The sequence below is a fragment of the Taudactylus pleione genome, unplaced genomic scaffold, assembly GCF_031769625.1.
Source record: "Taudactylus pleione unplaced genomic scaffold, aTauple2 ptg001815l, whole genome shotgun sequence".
Taxonomy (NCBI): domain Eukaryota; kingdom Metazoa; phylum Chordata; class Amphibia; order Anura; family Myobatrachidae; genus Taudactylus; species Taudactylus pleione.
In genome coordinates this window covers 244,101-264,312 of record NW_028286212.1, presented here as the reverse complement: position 1 = coordinate 264,312, position 20,212 = coordinate 244,101, and the positions used below count along the sequence as shown (strand labels likewise).

Genomic DNA, 20,212 nt, shown 5'->3' with positions numbered 1-20,212 from the left:
TGTTGTCCATCGTCACTGGCCCGCACTCCTCCTGGGTCCTCCGTTTCCTCCTCCTCCTAATCTTTTTCCGGGTGCAGGGAGGAGGAGGAGAAGCCCGGGGCTTCCTGCACATGTGACCAGCAGGAAGCTCCCAGGGCTCAGAGACCCCATCACCCGGCGTGGGCTGCTTCGCAAAGGGCAACTCTTATCGCAAGAGCTGTCCTTTGCGATACTAATCGCATATGTTAGTACACATGCGATTAGTAAGGTTGCGGTGACTGGCGGAATGGTCACCGCAACCTTAGTACATCCCGCCCAAAAACAGCTGGCATGTGCAAAACAAGCAATAATGGACATAGATATATAAATAGGTATGTAGTCAGGAAGCCGGCAATCGAGATGCCGACCGCCGGCTTCCCGACAGCGAAATCCCGGCATTGGACTAATGATAGGCGTCTAAATACCGATGCCTATCATTAGCCCCACGCCGAAATCCAGATGCCCGGCATACCGATCGCGTAGGTAAGCCGAGCGTCGGGAGCGGATGGCCGCGGGGAAGTGTGGGGGGGGTGTTAGGTATAGGGTCTCCCGGGGGAACTTAGGGTTAGGCACCCCCTACGGGAGGGTTAGGCCAGGGGAAGGGGGAGTTAGGGTCAGGCACCCCGGGGGGAGGCTAGGCAATAGGGGGGAGGTTAGGGTTAGGCACCACTGAGGGCTAGGGGGTGGAGAGGGGAGGGTTAGGGTAGTTACTCACCTCAGTGGGGATCTTCATCTGCCGGCCTTCCAGCGTCCAGATTTCATCCGCCAGGCTAAGGTCCGGCAGTCATACATACCGATTCCATATAAATATATGAAGCTAGTATTGGTATGCCTGAATGGACACTTGGGTACTAGAATAGTCTGTACAATTCTGGTAAATCAATGGGGTCCGGCGGAAAATGATTGTCCAGCTAATTAAAATGTCATTGCCAGCTTATGGCAACAAGGATGAGGATCCTAATAAGCGATGGTTCTGGTCTGCTTGAGAGTCCAACGCAAGTAGTGGAATCCTTGGCCTGCAGTCCCGGTGATAAAGGTGCCGGTGTTCCAAATCCGGATAATGTCCCCAGTGAAGTCGGGGAAGTTCCCATATAGTAACCCAGTGTCCAGGAGTAGCCACCTAAAGCATTTCGCTGCCGCCTTGCAGCTTTATCAAAGGTAACAGGCTATATTCAAAATTGTCCTTTATATAGGGCTGTTTAATCAGTGTTAAAACAAAACCAGCTGTTTCAGGCAATACATATTAACAATCCATCAAGGAAACTATTCTCAGCGATAAACAGTAGGAGGCAAACCAAATATCTCATAAAGGTATCTAATGTATATACAAACTTACTTTAAAAACCGAAATCCAGAGAAAAGTAAAATAATATACTGTACTCCGAGTGCCGATCACCTGACAAGCGTGTTCATCCTCTGTCTCTCATTGGCCAGTGCACTGACAACTGCTAGAGCTACACTTCCTGATTCTGGAGCATGTTCTTGACCCCAGCCCACGTTCCAAGCATCAGTAGGGCTATGGAACACAAGTGGAAGGTGGAGCTGTGTTCCAGACCTCGATCTATATGTTATTATGTATCTCTCAGGGTGACGATGGCTCTTAGGAATGTTCTGCAGTAAATAAACAATATGCAAATCTATATCGGCATCACCGGGAATGACGTTTCTAAAGATGGGTACACACTAGACCAGGACGACGGATCAGCTGTCCGGCTGATCCGCTGTCCTACCTGTAGTACACACTTACCAATTGTCGGCGCGATGTGTTGTGCCTGACATAACAACTGGGCGGGTATTTACATGTGCCCGCCCCAATTGTGATGTCAGTCGCCCGCGGCCTCTGCAGCGAGTGTACAGGCGGTACACAGCAGGGTGAGCCGACATATCGGCCATCGGATGTGCAGCACAAAATATCTGCCAGTATGTACCCAGCTTAAGTCCAACTAAACTAAGCAAATTGTACTTGTAGGTCTTTCATTTGGAAGTATGTTGAAATAAGGGGTGTACACCGGCCACTTTTCGTGTTTTGTGTTTTGGTTTTGGATCTGGATCTTTCTTCGTGTTTTGGATCTGGATTGGTTTTGCCAAAACCACCCTTCTGTGTTTTGGGTTCTGGGTTTTGTGTCTTGGATCTGTATTTTTTTGAAAAAAAGCATAAAAACAGCTAAAATCACAGAATGTGTGTGTTTTTCTGCTCCTATGCTATTAGTAACCTCAATAACATTAATTTCCACTCATTTCCAGTCTATTCTGAACACCTCACAATATTGTTTTTAGTCCAGTCCAGTTTTGGATGAATATGCTAAGCGACACGAGTGGGCGGCACAAACACGTGACCCATCTAGGAGTGACACTGCAGTGGCAGACAGGATGGCAGTTAGAAAAACTAGGCCCCAAACTGTACATAATGCAAAGAAAAAAAGAGGTGCAAGATGGAGTTGTCCTTGGGCCTCCCCACCCACCCTTATGTTGTATAAACAGGACATGCACACTTTAACAAACCAATCATTCAGTGCCAGGGTCTGCCACACGACTGTGGCTGAAATGATTGGTTCGTTTGGGCCCCCACAAAACAAGTTGGCAATTAATCTGTCCCTGCACAAACTGGGAGGCACGATGTCGTCCTCATCCTCCTCATCCACAGATTCTTCACCCTCTTCAGTGTTGTGTACATCCTCATCCTCACAGAGTATTAATTTGTCCCCGCTGGAATCCACCACCACAGGTCCTTCTGTACGTTCTGGAGGCTGGTCTCCCTGGAAGAGTTGATAATTAATTTTTATGAACATCATCTTCTCCATATTTGGTGGAAGCAACCTCCTGCGCCTTTCGCTGACAAGTTTCCCGGCTGCACTAAACACTCTTTCGGAGTACACACTGGAGGGGGGGCAACTCTTGCAAACTTGTACAGGGGCCTCCAAATTGCCTCTTTTTCCTGCCAGTACAGGTACGGACTGTCTGACATCCCTACTTGGATGCTGTCACCAATGTAATCCTCCACCATTCTGTCAGTGGTGACAGTATCATATGCAGTGACAGTAGACATGTCAGAAATTGTTGCCAGGTCCTTCAGTCCGGACCAGATGTCCAAACCGGCCCTTGACTTATGACACAGGCGCACGCTTGGCGCTGCTACTGTGTTGATGCACGTGCGGCTACAGCGCACACAAGTCACAAACACAGACAAAAATTTTTTTTATTTTTTTTTGGAGCACTTTGAGGGTTACACCACCCTTTAACAGACTTATGGGACAAAGGCGCATGCTTGGCGCTGCTCCTTTGTTGATGCACGTGCAGCTACAGTGCACACAATTCACAAAGACAGAAAAAAAAGAAGAATTTTTTATTTTTTGTGGAGCGCACTTTGGGGGTTACACCACCCTTTAACAGACTTATGGGACACAGGCGCACGCTTGGCGCTGCTCCTTTGTTGATGCACGTGCGGCTACTGCGCATACATTTCGCATACAAACACAGGAATTGTTTATTTTTTGTGGAGCACACTTTGGGGGTTACACTACCCTTTAACAGACAGACGCACGCTTGGCGCTGCTGCTTTGAGGATGCACGTACAGTGCAGACAATTCACAAACACAGAAGAAAATGTTTTATTTTTGTTGGAGTGCACTTTGGGGGTTACACCACCCTTTAACAGACGAGCCAGCCGGCCCTTTACTTATGACACAGGCGCACACTTTGTTGGTGCACGTGCGGCTACTCTGCACACAATTCACAAACACAGAAAAAAATAAATATTTTTTTTTGGAGTGCACTTGAGGGGAGCACCCCTGATGCACAGATCACCCCCTGGACAACACTACAGCACTCTAGGACTACAGCCTTTATGGGACACTGCACAACATAGTCCAGCCAGCCCCTATAGACTTTGGAGTGGACACAGCCCCTATGGACAACTGACTACACAACACAGCCCAGCCAGCCCCTATGGACAAAAGCAGCACTACACAGCCCAGCCAGCCCTAGCTCCCACTATCCCTCTTCACTGTCCACAGCCAAAGTGAGAAATGGCGCCGACGCGGGGACCTTTTATAGAATCCAAAACCCGCGAGATACGGAAAGCGGGATGATGACGTTTTGCCTCGATTTCAGATCCGAGTCAGGCGGCAAGAGTCGAGCCTGACTCCGATCGGGGGGGGGGGGCTCGGGGGGGGCCGGATTTCAGAAATCCGCACCCGCGCATCCCTAGTTGAAATATACTGTATAAATATTCATATTACCTAAAAGGAAAACAAAGTGGAAAAATCACTCGTCTTTTCTATTCTTTTGTTTTCTTTTACCACAAGAGACATTGAGAAGTCACCATAGACTAAAGATTTTTTTATTTCAGTCTCTGAATCGGCATGCGAAGTGCTACGATGCAGCTGCCGCAGATTTTTTTGGCACGCCAACTTCCGTTTATAGACTCAGTCGCACACAGATATACAAGTGTCGCATATCCAATTAATCAGTCTCCTGGTGCGTTCAATTTATCTAAAAAAAGACGCCCAACGCTAGCAGAGTTTCACGGAACCTGGTGGCTCAGTCGCACCGGGCATGTCACGCTGCATGGCGTATTCAGGATAGATGTAGGAGGACACATCTGTATAAAAGGTTTTCCAAGAACACAGCTAATAAAAAAGTCATATGAGAGTTAAGCTGTATACACACACAACGATTTTGTAAATGAACGATTTTAGTAAACCATTTTTGTTAATTTTTTCAAGGGAAAAATTTACGGAAATCGTTTACTAAAATCGTTAATTTACTAAATGTAATGAACGATTTTTTGGAACTACAAACTATTTTTGCATATTCCCTTAATGAAAATCGTTGAGTTGGTCAGCCTGACTGAACTACAAACTACAAAAGTGAACGCGCATGAACAATAATCGTTCATCGTTTTAACTTAGAAAGTGAAGATTATTGTCAACGATTGAACGATAATCGTTCAAAAAATCGTTGCGTGTGTAACTGTGTATGCAACTTAAGAGTACAGAACTAAATAGATTTAAAATTTTTCTGACATCTCTGCTACTTAAAATTGCCTAAAGTAACCCCCCCCCCCAGCCTTAGCTCTAATCCAGGAGCTTGGACAGCTGTGTGGCGCTGGTTTCCCTGGGGCTTCTCTGTCTCCCTGACAACCCTGAGAAAATGGGAGCTGGAGGTAGATTAGATAAGAGCTCTCATCCCACCCCTGCTGCCATTTTAAACGGAATAGCATGTATCATCCCTGGGGGGAGGGGTGCGTTAGTAATATATTTTACCTAGGTGGTGGTGCAGCTTTAAACTAAACTAAACTACTGATTAAAAAAAAAAAAACCTGACAATATTGTGCATTTTTGTAGAAATAAATTAAGCACAGTATGATTTCCGCCTGCGTGGTGACACCAATTTAACGCTCAATTTAAAACTGAGTACATCAAAGTATAACAAATGAGCTGGGTCTGCAAGGTCTGCGTTTGCTAGAATATTATTTCATTGAAATAATTCTGTATCTGTATCTTAGTTACTGTTACTTTGCTTTGAAGGATTCTATCGTAAAAAGCAAGAAGATGAGAGAGCGAAAAGTTGCTCTTTGCAAATTGTGTTCCATTTATTCATGAATATCGACTTATTGCACTCTTTGATAGACATAAAAGAACGTTGCTTGGTGCTGACAATAATATTATGATTACGTAATCATTTGATATGTTTTCAACTCTCCATTATTCCCATTGTTATTCTGGGAATGTAGCAATAAAGTGTATTTAAAAAAAAAGTTGTGCAGGACATCAGACAAAATGGCTGCCCCCTTTGTGTACAGCTGACAGGTTGTCCTTAAGGATATGGATTTAGTTTGTCTTTCATATTATTTTTATACTTTTTTTTTATTGTAACCCCTATTAATTCCTTAACTAATCTTTTTTTTTTCCCCTCAGCTACAGTATTTATAGCCTTCAGTTAGCTGACCGGCAGCGACCCCTAGCAATATAATAACAGGAGGAATAGGTTCTCCATTGTTCTAATGACGGCATAAGTACAGCTAAAACCACAATAAAATAATGAACAAACAAACCAGGCTTATTCTAATGACTTTATGGCCTGAGAAGTGCGCGGGAGAGGATTCGCATGGACAGAGCATCCTTGCGACGCATTCAAATATCGCAATGCGAATTTGGGCAAATTTATCACATTCCATATACATCCGAAATACGGATTGTGATAAATATGCCCCTATAGGCGGGATGTACTAAAGACTGAAATGCAGCCAAAACGTCCGTTTCCTTATGTGCCGAGCTCCGGAATTCAAAACATTGCAGAACTTTGGACCCAGAGGGCTTCTTTTCGCACTTCCCCCTGAGAGGAATCCAATCGGTTCCCTCCCAGCACCCCTCCGCAGAAGGACGCCATCGGGACTTCTGGGTCATAAACCCAGAAGTCTCTCTATTGTAAAGGACAGCTCTTATCGGGAGAGCTGCCCTTTGTGATTTTAATGACATTTCTAGGTACTGTACACACCAGCGATAGCACCGGTATGTACTCGATAAGAGCATTGCGTATGCCATTCTTAGTACATCCCGCCATCTGTGGCTTATAGCTACGGTGCCATAGACTAATAATTACTAAACTAAACAGGAGCATTGATCATTATTGTTTGAAAAACATTAGCCATAAATAATTAAGGTGTCTATTTGACATACTGTACATTATGAGGAGTGCTTTTCATTAATATTTATTGGTACTTTATAATGCAATAGACAGATGAGGGCTATAAGACATAGATGCTGGCTTGTAACCATCATGAACACGTCCCCACGTCTCCCGCAGCAGAATACCAATTTGGTGTGACTGAGGGATTGCGGAAGGAGGCCGGGGCTCTCTGCAAGGGATAATCAAGGCTTGTTACCTCTCTATTATGTGTTCCAGGCTGTACGCAGGCCCTCTATCCTTCAGAGATCGGTTTTATTACAGCCGTGACAGCTGTAATACACATTTTATTCTGTGATTTATGACCCTTTACTCAAGATAACAGCAAAACGTCTGCATCCAAGGAGTGTCAGACTTTTAATTACTCACAGGCTGCAGTATAGCACGGAGCAAGGCTCACAGGGTCTTATTTAATATAACGGTCATACGCACAGGACACATTGGAACCAGTCAGGTGTTGCTATGGGTTGCAGCACATTTATGCACATGGTGCCTTGTCCGTAAAGGAGAGTGTCACCATATACAGTCAGGTCCATAAATATTGGGACATTGACAGAATTTTCAGATTTGGCCTCTATTCCCCACCACAATGGCTTTGAAATGAAACAAACAAGAGGTCCTTTAACTGCAGACTTTCAGATTTAATTTGAGGGTAATTACATACAAATCGGGTGAACGGTGTAGGAATTACAACAGTTTCAATATGTGCCTCCCACTTTTTAAGGGGCCAAAAGTAATGGGACTATCAACTCAAAAGCTATTTCATGGACAGGTGTGGGCTATTCCCTCATTATTTCATTATCAATTAAGCAGGTAAAAGGTCTGGAGTTGATTCTAGGTGTGACATTTGCATTTGGAATCAGTTGGTGTCGACTCTCAATATGAGATCCAAAGAGCTGTCACTATCAGTGAAGCAAGCCATCATTAGGCTGAAAAATCAAAACAAACCCATCATTAAAACAACATTAGGTGTGGCCAAATCAACTGTTTGGAACATTCTTAAAAAGAAAGAACGCACCGGAGAGCTCAGCAACACCAAAAGACCCGGAAGACCACGGAAAACAACTGTGGTGGATGACAAAATAATTATTTCCCTGGTGAAGAAAAACCCCTTCACAACAGTTGGCCAAATCAAGAACACTCTCAGGAGGTAGATGTATATGTGTCAAAGTCAACAGTCAAGAGAAGACTTCACAAGAGTGAATATAGAGGGTTCACCACAAGATGCAAACCATAGGTGAGCCACAAACACAGGAAGACCAGATTAGAGTTTGCCAAACAACATCTAAAAAAGCCATTACAGTTCTGGAACAACATCCTATGGACAGATGAGACAAATATCAACTTGTACCAGAGTGATGGGAAGAGAAAAGAAGGAAAGGAACTGCTCATGATCCAAAACATACCACCTCATCAGTGAAGCATGGTGGTGGTAGTGTCATGGCGTGGGCATGTATGGCTGCCAATGGAACTGGTTCCCTTGTATTTATTGATGATGTGACTGCTGACAAAAGCAGCAGAATGAATTCTGAAGTGTTTCGGGCAATATTATATGCTTATATTCAGTCAAATGCTTCAGAACTCATTTAACGGCACTTCACAGTGCAGATGGACAATGACCCGAAACATACTGCAAAAGCAACCAAAGAGTTTTTTAAGGCTAAAAAGTGGAATGTTATGCAATGGCCAAATCAATCCCCTGACCTGAATCCGATTGAGCATGCATTTCACTTGATGAAGACAAAACTGAAGTGAAAATGCCCCAAGAACAAGCAGGAACTGAAGACATTAGCAGTAGAGGCCTGGCAGAGCATCACCAGGGATGAAACCCAGCGTCTGGTGATGTCTATGCTTTCCAGACTTCAGGCTGTAATTGCCTGCAAAGGATTTGCAACAAAGTATTAAAAAGTGAAAGTTAGATTTAGGATTGTTTAGTTTGTCCCATTACTTTTGGCCCCTTAAAAAGTGGGAGGCACATATAGAAACCGTTGTAATTCCTACACCGTTCACCTGATTTGGATGTAATTACCCTCAAATTAAATCTGAAAGTCTGCAGTTAAAGCACATCTTGTTTGTTTCATTTCAAAGCCATTGTGGTGGTGAATAGAGGCCAAAATATGAAAATTCTGTCAATGTCCCAATATTTATGGACCTGACTGTATATGCTCGGTGACTGGAGATGCACGCACTCTATAGCCCAAATGTAATATACTGCGATTTGTGAGCACCAATGCAATTTCACTTATATTGGCACTAGATTTAAAGTAGCAATTAGTTTTAAGGCCAAAGCCAACTTAAGGTGCATACACACGGAACTATATATTGTTACGATATGAACGATAACGATATCGTTCAACGATATATCGTTAATATTGTTCCGTGTGTATGCAATGAGCGACCAACGATGAGCGCTCCCGCTGGACGATAACTATATCGTTCATCGGGCATGCATGCAGACCAATCTGGACGATACTGTGCATTTTCCATAGGGGTTTGCGATTGGTGGTCGTTTATCGTTGGTGATATCTTTGGTGTGTGGATGAACAATATTGTTCATCCAGCACACCAGGAATTTCAGGGGGGAGATCGTTCAGCGGTATCGTTCGATGAACAGATCGTCCCTTGTGTACCCAGCATAAGTTTTGTCTTAAAACTCATTTCCACTTTAAATCAAATGTGTTAAACACACTGTATGGTACCCAGTTCACATTATGCTACAGAGAAACCTCAGTTCACATTATGCCACAGAGAAACCTCAGTTCACATTATGCCACAGAGAAACCTCAGTTCACATTATGCCACAGAGAAACCTCAGTTCACATTATGCCACAGAGAAACCTCAGTTCACATTGTGCCACAGAGAAATCTCAGTTCACATTATGCCACAGAGAAACCTCAGTTCACATTATGCCACAGGGAAACCTCAGTTCACATTATGCCACAGAGAAACCTCAGTTCACATTATGGCCGGGATGTACTAAAGTTGCGGTGACCATTCCGCCAGTCACTGCAACCTTACTAATCGCATATGTACTAACATATGCGATTATTATTACAAAGGACAGCTCTTGCGATAAAAGCTGCCCTTTGCGAAGCAGCCGACGCCGGGTGAGGTGGTCTCCGTGGGACCCCGTCCCCTCCGAGCCCCGGGAACTTCCTTCTGGTGGCTTGTGCAGGAAGTCCCAGGCTCCTCCTCCTCCCTGCACCCGGAAGACGATTAGAAGGAGGAGGAGGCAGAGGACCCAGGAGGAGCGCGGGTCGGCACGCAGGACACGCAGGTGAGTGAGGGCCAGTGCTGGGCGACTGCGAGGCGGCATTGAAACGTCAGGTGCGGGATGCGATAAGAAGTCCATATGATTCTATAGGGTAATGCTAGGTTTTTCTGGCGTTACCCTCCGCACCGATAATAGGGTGGCTGGGGCTTAGTACATATGGAAATGCAGTAAAAACCCAGAAAACAGGGGTTTTCATGTATTTTTCCTTTAGTACATCCCACCCTATGCCACAGAGAAAGCCCAGTTCACACATGCCACAATGTCCCCACACTAGTGTTGTAGGGGTCCCCCTCATGTGTGGAAGCCCCTGGATAACCTCCCCTTGTCGCCCTGTTGTTAATCTGGCACTGGGTATATAGCATGCCTGCAAACTCTCCATAAATGTCCAGGAGAGAACCAGATTTGGGACGGCTTTCCCGGCAGAGTTAGCCAGTCTCTTTATTGAATTGCGTCTTCCTAGTCCTGTCCCCTGTTGTAAAATACAGAGAATTTTGTACTTGAACAGCTGGGGGTGGGACCATGATGACATCTAGCCCCGCCCCTGCTGTAATATTCAACAAATTGTGGCTTTAAACAGCAGGGGCGGAGACACGATGATGAGAGTGCAGCACCTTGCCCCATGGCCATAGGATAGGGTTGACTCCTCTGGGATGGGGGGAATTTTCTTGCGAGTGAATATGTGTGCTTAATTCCTGCAACAAATGCAGGAGCAATTATGGACGACTTGTGTTCATCTCCACATCAGACCCTTCGGGTGTTATTTAGGTAAATTTACAGAAGAGGCTGCGGTATCCCATAGTAACTAATCAGATTTTTTTTTTTCTGAATTGGAAATTTTTTTCCGTTGCACTCGTCTAAGCGATAATCTCCATAAACGTCACCCAATACGTTATTTTCTACACTGAAAATCTGTGCATAAAAAATTCACACCAAGCCTCCATTAAGAATACTGTAAGTGGTACAGTACCTTACGGGTAATTACGATGAATAGTTTTTTTTGTATGAAAAATGTTTAAAACAATGTCAATTTTTATTTTTCTTAATTCTGTATATAGCATATATTAACTATCACAGTGAAATAATTTGTTCTGCAAATAGAGTTTTTAGGCATTCTGTTAAAGAAGAAAAAGTATTTGCCGTTTATTAATTTTAATATTCTGTCGCTGCAAATTACAGACACAGCCATAAATCCACACATTGCTCACAGGGACTGGTGTTACCAATAAAATGCACACTGGGGATATTTCTGCCATCTAGTGGTTGAATATCATATAACATTGTATATGCACTGTAATAGGATTTCCTGCACAAAGTTTCAGTAAAATTTTGCGGGAATTCAATTGTGCAGCCGAACAGGACATTAAGCAGAGGTGCAATATTCCTGCAAAGCATTCTGCAAGTACTGACTTCGCTTCTTGGATATTCTTGTTTCCATCTGTGAACAGCTCTATTGCATGCATCTGAATCCCTGTGCTGACATTTTTTTCAGTAATATAAGCAGTGGCGGATTTTACCTCGGGGCAGACGATAGACGGCATTAGGCCCCGCCCCCTTTACAGGAAACCCCCGTGATTCACATGTCCATGAGGAGGGGGCGGGGCTAAATGACACAATTTGCGCCATTTAGTCCCGCCCCTTCCCTAAGGACCCGAAAATTCCAGGTAAAATCTCCCCATCACTAGGAAGTGGGAGGGATGCAGAAGATATGCCTACTCTTCCGGGGGGTTACCCAGAAAAATCGGGAGCCTCCCGCGATTCCCGGATGAATAGGCATGTATGGTCTAGTTAGACAAAAGATAATAGATCGACATGGACAAAAAGTCGACAGGCAAAAAAGGTCGAAACACTTAAGGTCGACAGGTAAGAAGGTCGACATGTGCAAAACGTCGACACAAAAATGGTCAATGTATTTTTTTTTTCTAGTGTTGGGCACTAACCCCGGAGGGTTAGGGTTAGGTACTTACTCCGATGGTTAGGGTTAGGCACCAGGAGGGAGGGTTAGGCACTTATTCCATTGGTTAGGGTTAGGCACCAGGAGGGAGGGTTAGGGACTTACCAGAGAGTTAGGGTTAGGCGCCAGAAGGGATAGTTAGGGTCAGGCACTAGGAGGGAGGGTTAGGTACCAAGGGAAAGGTTAGGGTGAAGATTAGGCTTAAAAAAAAATGTCAACTTTTTTCTGTAGACCTTTTGACCCTGTCGACCATTTGTGTCTGTCGACCTTTTTACATGTCGACATTTAGTTTGTCGATATTTTGTCCCTGTGGACCTTTTGTCCCTGTCGACCTATTGCCTGTCTAACATCTGATTTCTATCTAGACACTGTCAACCTTTTTACTGTTTATCTTTCAATCCACACCCAGTTGTTTTGCAGCAATTTTGGGGACTCGCTGTAAAAGGTAAGTATCCACTGGATGTAACAAAGTAAGTGTTCCCTGGATGTCCCCGGCAGCTAATGCGTCATGTTTCTTTTTGGAGAGGGATCCTCAGGATCCCTCTCCATCGGACTCCACTGACGCATGCACATGCAGGTCCGTACATGGAAGCAAAGTGATAGCGGTAACTATCGTGCTGCTTCTAGACATTTCCCTGGGGTAGGGATTATTATCGGCGCCCGCAGAATGGTAAATGCAAGCGGTAATTCTCCTGCACATTTCATGCAAATTCTGCAATTTTCTTTATTACTGTAGTTTAAAGACTGATGTAATTCTCATTACCGCATTACGTGTTGGAGCATCATTATCACATCCCAAACACATTGGAACTGCAGTGGGTGGTAGATATGCCCCTTACTATACTGAAGGCTATATTTATAAAAAGGTTGTCAATCCCTATGGCTGACGAAAACTGAAGAAGCATTGCTTTAGCCGGCAGTAACCGCCATTGGCGGCAGTGGAGTTTGAAGAGAGGAGGGAGCCCATGTTCAGTCTCCATCTGAGCCCCTCATGTCATGCCCGCACATGCACCCTATAGACTCTGACACTACGCCTATAGAAAGAGAGGGAAGTATAGACTATGGGTGCAGAATCAGCCATGTGGCCCAGGGGCCTGTGTGCACCGCATACCCTTCCGCCATTATAGATACACCACTGATCGACGGTAAGATTTGCTTCCCATGGTGAAGCCTATTTTACAAGGTACCCGGCGGTACATGTAATGCTGCAACGCTTGTTCTGTCTCAGTGGAAAATTAATTAAAAAAAAATAGGGATGTGCAGGCTCGGATAGGTTCCAGTTTGCACGCCGAGTTTGGATTTTTCCCTCCAAAAATCGGGTCTCAGAAAGAGGCAAAACAACATCTTTCATGGACAAACATCATCTTCCATGGACAAAACTCCATGGAAGATGATGTTTGTCCATGAAAGATGACGTTTTGCCTCTTTCTGAGACCCGATTTTCGGAGGGAAAAATCCAAACTCGGCGTGCAAACCCGAACCTATCCGAGCCTGCACATCCCTAAAAGAAAAAAATGCTTTATTATTTAAAAAAGGCATTTTTTTCAAATATCAGTAACGTTAAAATATTTTATTTTTTTTCACTAAGTGGAACCTTAGATCTGGGCTTCGGTTACGCTGTGCTTTTGCGGATCGGTAAGGAAAAGAAAAATGACAACAATTGTCAAGCTTATTATACTGAGGGCCTGGTGTCTATGGCCAGAGACCTTGTGATTGTGAGTAGTGGGTGGCGTTTGTAAATTACTTCTCATAGCAACATTTATTCAAAAGGGTGCTGAGAGGTGTGACTGTAAGATTTTAGGGGGTTAAATGTAGCAAAAGCAAACACTTGGAATGGGATGTTATTATAGTGGAAATACAGTAAGTAAAGCAGGAATTCTGCCATGTCTACAAAAATTATGGTTATCCGGGTATTTCCCAATGATTAAAATGGATGTTACCAGCTTGTTGAGGTGTAGGAGTCCGTACAGTGGGTGATTAGCAAGAGTCTTTCAAAATGATGAATGGCGGACGGTGAACACAGGCTGGAGAGAGGCATCCCCAGGTGTAACAGGCCCGGATCACTTAGTGGAAGGCAGTCATATTTATTTACATCTGATCCATATCAGCATTAAAATTGCATATACAGTCAGGTGCATAAATATTGGGACATTGACATAATTGTCATATTTTGTCCTCTATTCACCACCACAATGGCTTTGAAATGAAACAAACAAGATGTGCTTTAACTGCAGACTTTCAGATTTAATTTGAGGGTAATTACATCCAAATCAGGTGAACGGTGTAGGAATTACAACAGTTTCTATATGTGCCTCCCACTTTTTAAGGGGCCAAAAGTAATGGGACAAACTAAACAATCCTAAATCTAACTTTCACTTTTTAATACTTTGTTGCAAATCCTTTGCAGGCAATTACAGCCTAAAGTCTGGAATGCATAGACATCACCAGACGCTGGGTTTCATCCCTGGTGATGCTCTGCCAGGCCTCTACTGCAAATGTCTTCAGTTTCTGCTTGTTCTTGGGGCATTTTCCCTTCAGTTTTGTCTTCATCAAGTGAAATGCATGCTCAATCAGATTCAGGTCAGGGGATTGACTTGGCCATTGCATAACATTCCACTTTTTAGCCTTCAAAAAAACTCTATGGTTGCCTATGCAGTATGCTTCGGGTCATTGTCCATCTGCACTGTGAAGCGCCGTCCAATGAGTTCTGAAGCATTTGACTGAATATGAGCATATAATATTGCCCGAAACACTTCAGAATTCATTCTGCTGCTTTTGTCAGCAGAAACATCATCAATAAATACAAGGGAACCAGTTCCATTGGTAGCCATACATGCCCACGCCATGACACTATCACCACCACGCTTCACTGATGAGGTGGTATGTTTTGGATCATGAGCAGTTCCTTTCCTTCTCCATACTCTTCTCTTACCATCACTCTAGTACAAGTTGATCTTTGTCTCATCTGTCCATAGGATGTTGTTCCAGAAGTGTAATGGCTTTTTTAGATGTTGTTTGGCAAACTCTAATCTGGTCTTCCTGTTTTTGTGGCTCACCAATGGTTTACATCTTGTGGTGAACCCTCTATATTCACTCTTGTGAAGTCTTCTTGATTGTTGACTTTGACACATATACACCTATCTCCTGAAGAGTGTTCTTGATTTGGCCAACTGTTGTGAAGGGGTTTTTCTTCACCAGGGAAATAATTCTTCTGTCATCCACCACAGTTGTTTTCCGTGGTCTTCCAGGTCTTTTGGTGTTGCTGAGCTCTCCGGTGCGTTCTTTCTTTTTAAGAATGTTCCAAACAGTTGATTTGGCCACACCTAATGTTTTTGCTATCTCTCTGATGGGTTTGTTTTGATTTTTCAGCCTAGTGATGGCTTGCTTCACTGATAGTGACAGCTCTTTGGATCTCATATTGAGAGTCAACAGCAACTGATTCCAAATGCAAATGTCACACCTAGAATTAACTCCAGACCTTTTACCTGCTTAATTTATAATGAAATAATGAGGGAATAGCCCACACCTGTCCATGAAATAGCTTTTGAGTTGATCGTCCCATTACTTTTGGCCTCTTAAAAAGTGGGAGGCACATATAGAAACCGTTGTAATTCCTACACCGTTCACTTGATTTGGATGTAATTACCCTCAAATTAAATCTGAAAGTCTGCAGTTAAAGCACATCTTGTTTGTTTCATTTCAAAGCCATTGTGGTGGTGAATAGAGGCCAAAATATGAAAATTCTGTCAATGTCCCAATATTTATGCACCTGACTGTATTATCCAGGCAATAATGGTATTTCATTAATGTAATTACCTGCAGTGTGTCCATCGGATCCAGGTCACGTGATTTAAACAATAGACATGTGACCAGGCGGAGGCGTACCAATCCACAGTTAGATCCTTAATCTATCAGGATTATCAGGTGACCTACTAGTGGATGTATTATCACTGTCCTCTAGTAGGGTGGTGCTGGCGACATTTTCTTGGAGATGTGGCTGCAAGGTAATTATATTACAAGGCCTCCCTTCCTTGACTAAGGGGCCCATGCGCACCACACACCCTGTACCCATTATACATATGCCAGTGTGATGCACTAACATTATAGACACTGTGATGAGATCAAGGTAGGGGTGCCCTCTCCTGCGGTAAACAACTCACCGGTCCAGAGTTTCCGTCCAAAGCTAGTTTATTGTACAGTAAAAAGAAAACCTAAAACAATATCCTAACCCGTCTGGGTTCTAATTAAACACACAGGTTCCCTCTCTCATGACTATTGCTCCTGCAATACAGTAGGCATATGCACAGTACTCACGGTCAGTAAATCACAATGTCTACTGTAAGCCTGCTGCCTATTTCCACTGGTAGTGAGACACTGAGTAAGACCCCTGACATACTTTTATCAGCCTCTTACAGGTGCAAGTGCTAATTAACCTGTTCTCAGGCTGAACACCCGAAATGGGCCTAATGGATGGAGTCCACCTTCACTCTCCATCCATAATCTCAGGAACCGTTATTAGGCTTTTACTAAAGCCCAAACATCTATCAAGTCTGTTTTGCATCGCAGACAATTTTTTAACACATATAGGTCAGAAACCTGGGACAAATATATCTCCTGTGTATAACCTAACCAGTGTTTTGTCATAGCACATATACTGTAACAAACACACACTAACAAATACTTACACTAACATATACATTTATTTTTTCAACATTATTTTTTGTATTTACAAAATATACCCTAATAAACCCCCGGGCACCACCCATCAATACCCCACCTACCTGCTCTCCAGAACGCGGACTTGAATTGTTGCCTTTGAGACCGTTTTTATGCTGGTTCGCTACAAATGTTTACAAAGCTATAGACTCATGCCACTGCCAAATGCCCCAATGAAGGCACTCTGCCATACCATGGGCATGTCCAGTACTGATATGCCCCTTTGTAATAACTAAAAATATTTCAAAAGGGAGAGTATTTCAGCTGAAACTGGCTTTTACACGTTATAACTGCGTGCGATAGGAGACCCGGAGAGGTGCAGAGGGACGAATAAGAGATACAGAAGAAGATCTGTCACCCAAGATGAAACCATGGACATAACTTCTGGTACAGAGGAACTTCAGAGAGAGGAATCAAAGAGTCGCTGTCACTATAGAGCTGGTACTTCAGTATTTTTGGGAAGCTCTAGAACAATGCCTCAACTTTAGGTCACAAAGGAATGGAGACTCTTTGCCTTAATAAGATGGAAAATCAGAATATATAGTTTTTAATAGTATCTAAAAACACTGGACGTTGAGTTGCACATTACGTTGACGGAGTTGAGGGAGTATTTGCTACAAAGCGTCAGTAGTGATTCATGTGCACACAGGAAGTACTGTATAGGCAAAGTGTGGGGCGTTACTGGGCGGTGACTGGGAGGCAACTGGGGGCGGTGGCAAAAAAGGTGTACGTGAAGACAGTGTATTATGGGCGTGTTGTGAGAGTGTCACAGTTATGTCGCTGAAAGTGGTTGCGTACAGACGCTCTATCACTCACCCCGGACACCATACTCAGCCATAGGGCTGGTGCAGGTTTTGATAGTGGGACCGATATTTGTGTCTCTAGGAACCAAAGGGTAAATCAGCGCCTATAGGTGCTCCAAGTGGGCGTCTCAGTCACTGCACATTCATACGCACGGATGTACGCCAGGATGGGCCGTGTATCGGCAATAGCATAAAGCCGCAGGCGCGACTGCGACAAAAGACGATAAAGCTTGTTCGTGCAACTTACAAGAGTGCAAATACTTTATCACTGGCTACACAGAATATTTCATGACTAATATATATATATATATATATATATATATATATCATGCTTTAAATGACAGAGCTGGATCTTTATTTATAGAGCAACACAAATTTGCAGAGCTTTTCTGTCATCTAATATTCTGCTGAACATCGTTCCTTGGTAATCCCATGCAAGCTTTTCGCCTGTGCTTATAACGCTGTGACCACATGGGGGCACTGTAGTCTTTGAATCGGTATATGATATACAGTAACAATGCATAATTAGTTATACAGTAGTACAGTGATTGCACTTGGCTGTGACATAAACATGACAGCTCCCACTCACACTAATGCATGGCAATATGAAGAGGAGCAAGGATCTAGCAGAATAACATGTATATGAAAATAAATAAAGCAACACATCTAGTTGCCAACATTGTTATATGTTTTCCAGCTGCTGATGAGCAGGTTACACGGGATACTGGGCAGACTTTGGGGGACTGTCATCTGCACGTTTACTAATAGTCTTATTAGTGTGCTTTGTTGCATTTGGAATTCTCTCTTTCAAAATAAATGTTACCTTACAGATGGTAAGAACAGCTTCTAAACTGCAGAAAAATAATAAACACAGTTATGCTAGCGATGAGTGGGGGTAGCATTGCATTCAAAGTGTGATGCGTCATGCAACCGCCCACTGGGTCATGGTCATAGTCTGCCTCTCTCCTGGAATTCCCAGTAGACTCCCAAACTTAGGGGAGTTCTCCCGGCTCCCTGGAAAGTGGACACTCTCCCGCATCCTGCCCATTTGTCCCATAAAGTGGGTGGGGCAGGGCGTTCGATGAGGCAATTCGCTGTGACTGGGATGATTGCAGCCCCGCCTTCATGTAATAATGCAGGGGATAGTGGCATTACATCACAAGGGGTGGAGCCAGGGCCGTAGCTAGGGTAGTGTGGCCGGTGCCATCGCACAGGGCACCACAGGGCAGGGGGCGCTGTTTGGGCCTGTCAAATTTCTGTTTATTATCATTCTTGCTTGTAGCTTCCTCTTATTATATCCCCAGCATCTCCTGGCCTCTCCTATCTCTTCCCTGGCCCTTCCCCATGAAGCCAAGACCTTTATTGGGTGCATTATGCCCCTTTGAAAAATGAGGGAGGCACCAATGCTCTTTCTGGCACAGGGCACCAAAAAGTCTAGTTACAGCTCTGGGTGGAGCTACAGTGACACAAACTATAGCGCCATTCTCCTGCCAATCACACCTGGAGCTCCCCCCACGTAGATCTCCCAGAGGTTGCATACAGTACCAACAGTTGGTACTCTTTGCTTTCGAAAGATGCAAAATAGAAGTGCGTCTGCGAGCACGAGAGGCGGACAAGGCCCCCATTCTGTGCAGATGATTGACTTTATCAGAAGTATAAATGTAGGATCATTTATGTTTTGCATTATGATTGTGTTGAGTAACTGCATCCAGTCTGCGAAAGTAATATGTCACCCATGAAATGCAGCCCTACTGTATTGCTGTAGTATTCTCATAAACATAAGTTGCCTTATGTGTCAGTAATTTTATCTGAAATGTCAGAAATCTGTCAGAACTGAAGACATCTGAGTTACAGCTACGATTAGACATGTCCAACATTTGACCCAAATTATATTTCATGGCGCTGTACTGTCGGCTGTATAACATAGATGTCAGGCTCCGTATTGCTTTGTCATGCATGGTTTAGTAAGTTCCACTTATCTCTATACAGCGATGCGTAATATGATGGCGGTATGTAAATAAGCAATAATAATATTCCTGAATATATAAATTCTAATTAGAGCTTTGATGATGGTGTTAATGTAATCAGGTTTGTGATGTGGTTGGGACATAACAGGGGAGCAATCTGGGTCCTTCAGAAACGATAGGGCAAAAGCGTGCAAAACTCTGCAGCCAAATGTGCCATAAGTTGAATATCCTGAGGACACTGTCACTTATCATCCTTAGGCCTGCCTATTTTATACACACATACAGTATGTCTATAGATCACGTTATTGTCAGTACCCGTGGAGTAGGGGCCTGATTCAGACCCGCTCGCGAGCGCACAGCGCTCGCAAGCGGGTCAATGGTCCCTGACTGCGCATGCGCTGCCTCCGGCGTACACATGGGCGAGACCCGTACTGCGACGGCAGCTCCATCGCAATGGGTCTCGCTACAAGACGTCGCGGCTGTCAATGTTGATTGACAGGTGGGGAGGGGGGGGGTGGCTGCACAAGGAACGCCTGGCCTCCCTTAGGAACGCCTGGTGTTTGTGGGTGGCCCTACTGACATCACTCGTGATGTCAGTAGTGGACTTCCTGCTCTATTAGAGCAGGAAGTCCACTCGGGCTTGCGAGAGCTGAGACCCTACCACAGGGTCTCCTCGCAAGCCCGATGGTCGTGATAATCGCGACCATCGCCAGGCCGCCCACAAAAGCTGCGGGTGGTCACCCACAGCTTAGCGAGTGGCTTGGATGGCGAAAAAAATAAATAAATCCCCGCCCT

At 44.2% G+C, this 20,212-nt stretch overlaps 1 protein-coding gene across 1 annotated transcript in view; it reads left to right on the top strand.

Moving 5' to 3' along the window:
• LOC148436328 (catenin alpha-2-like) overlaps positions 1 to 20,212 on the top strand; it is a 227,060-nt gene that overhangs the window by 131,198 nt on the left and 75,650 nt on the right. The gene's annotated exons all lie outside the window — the stretch shown is intronic.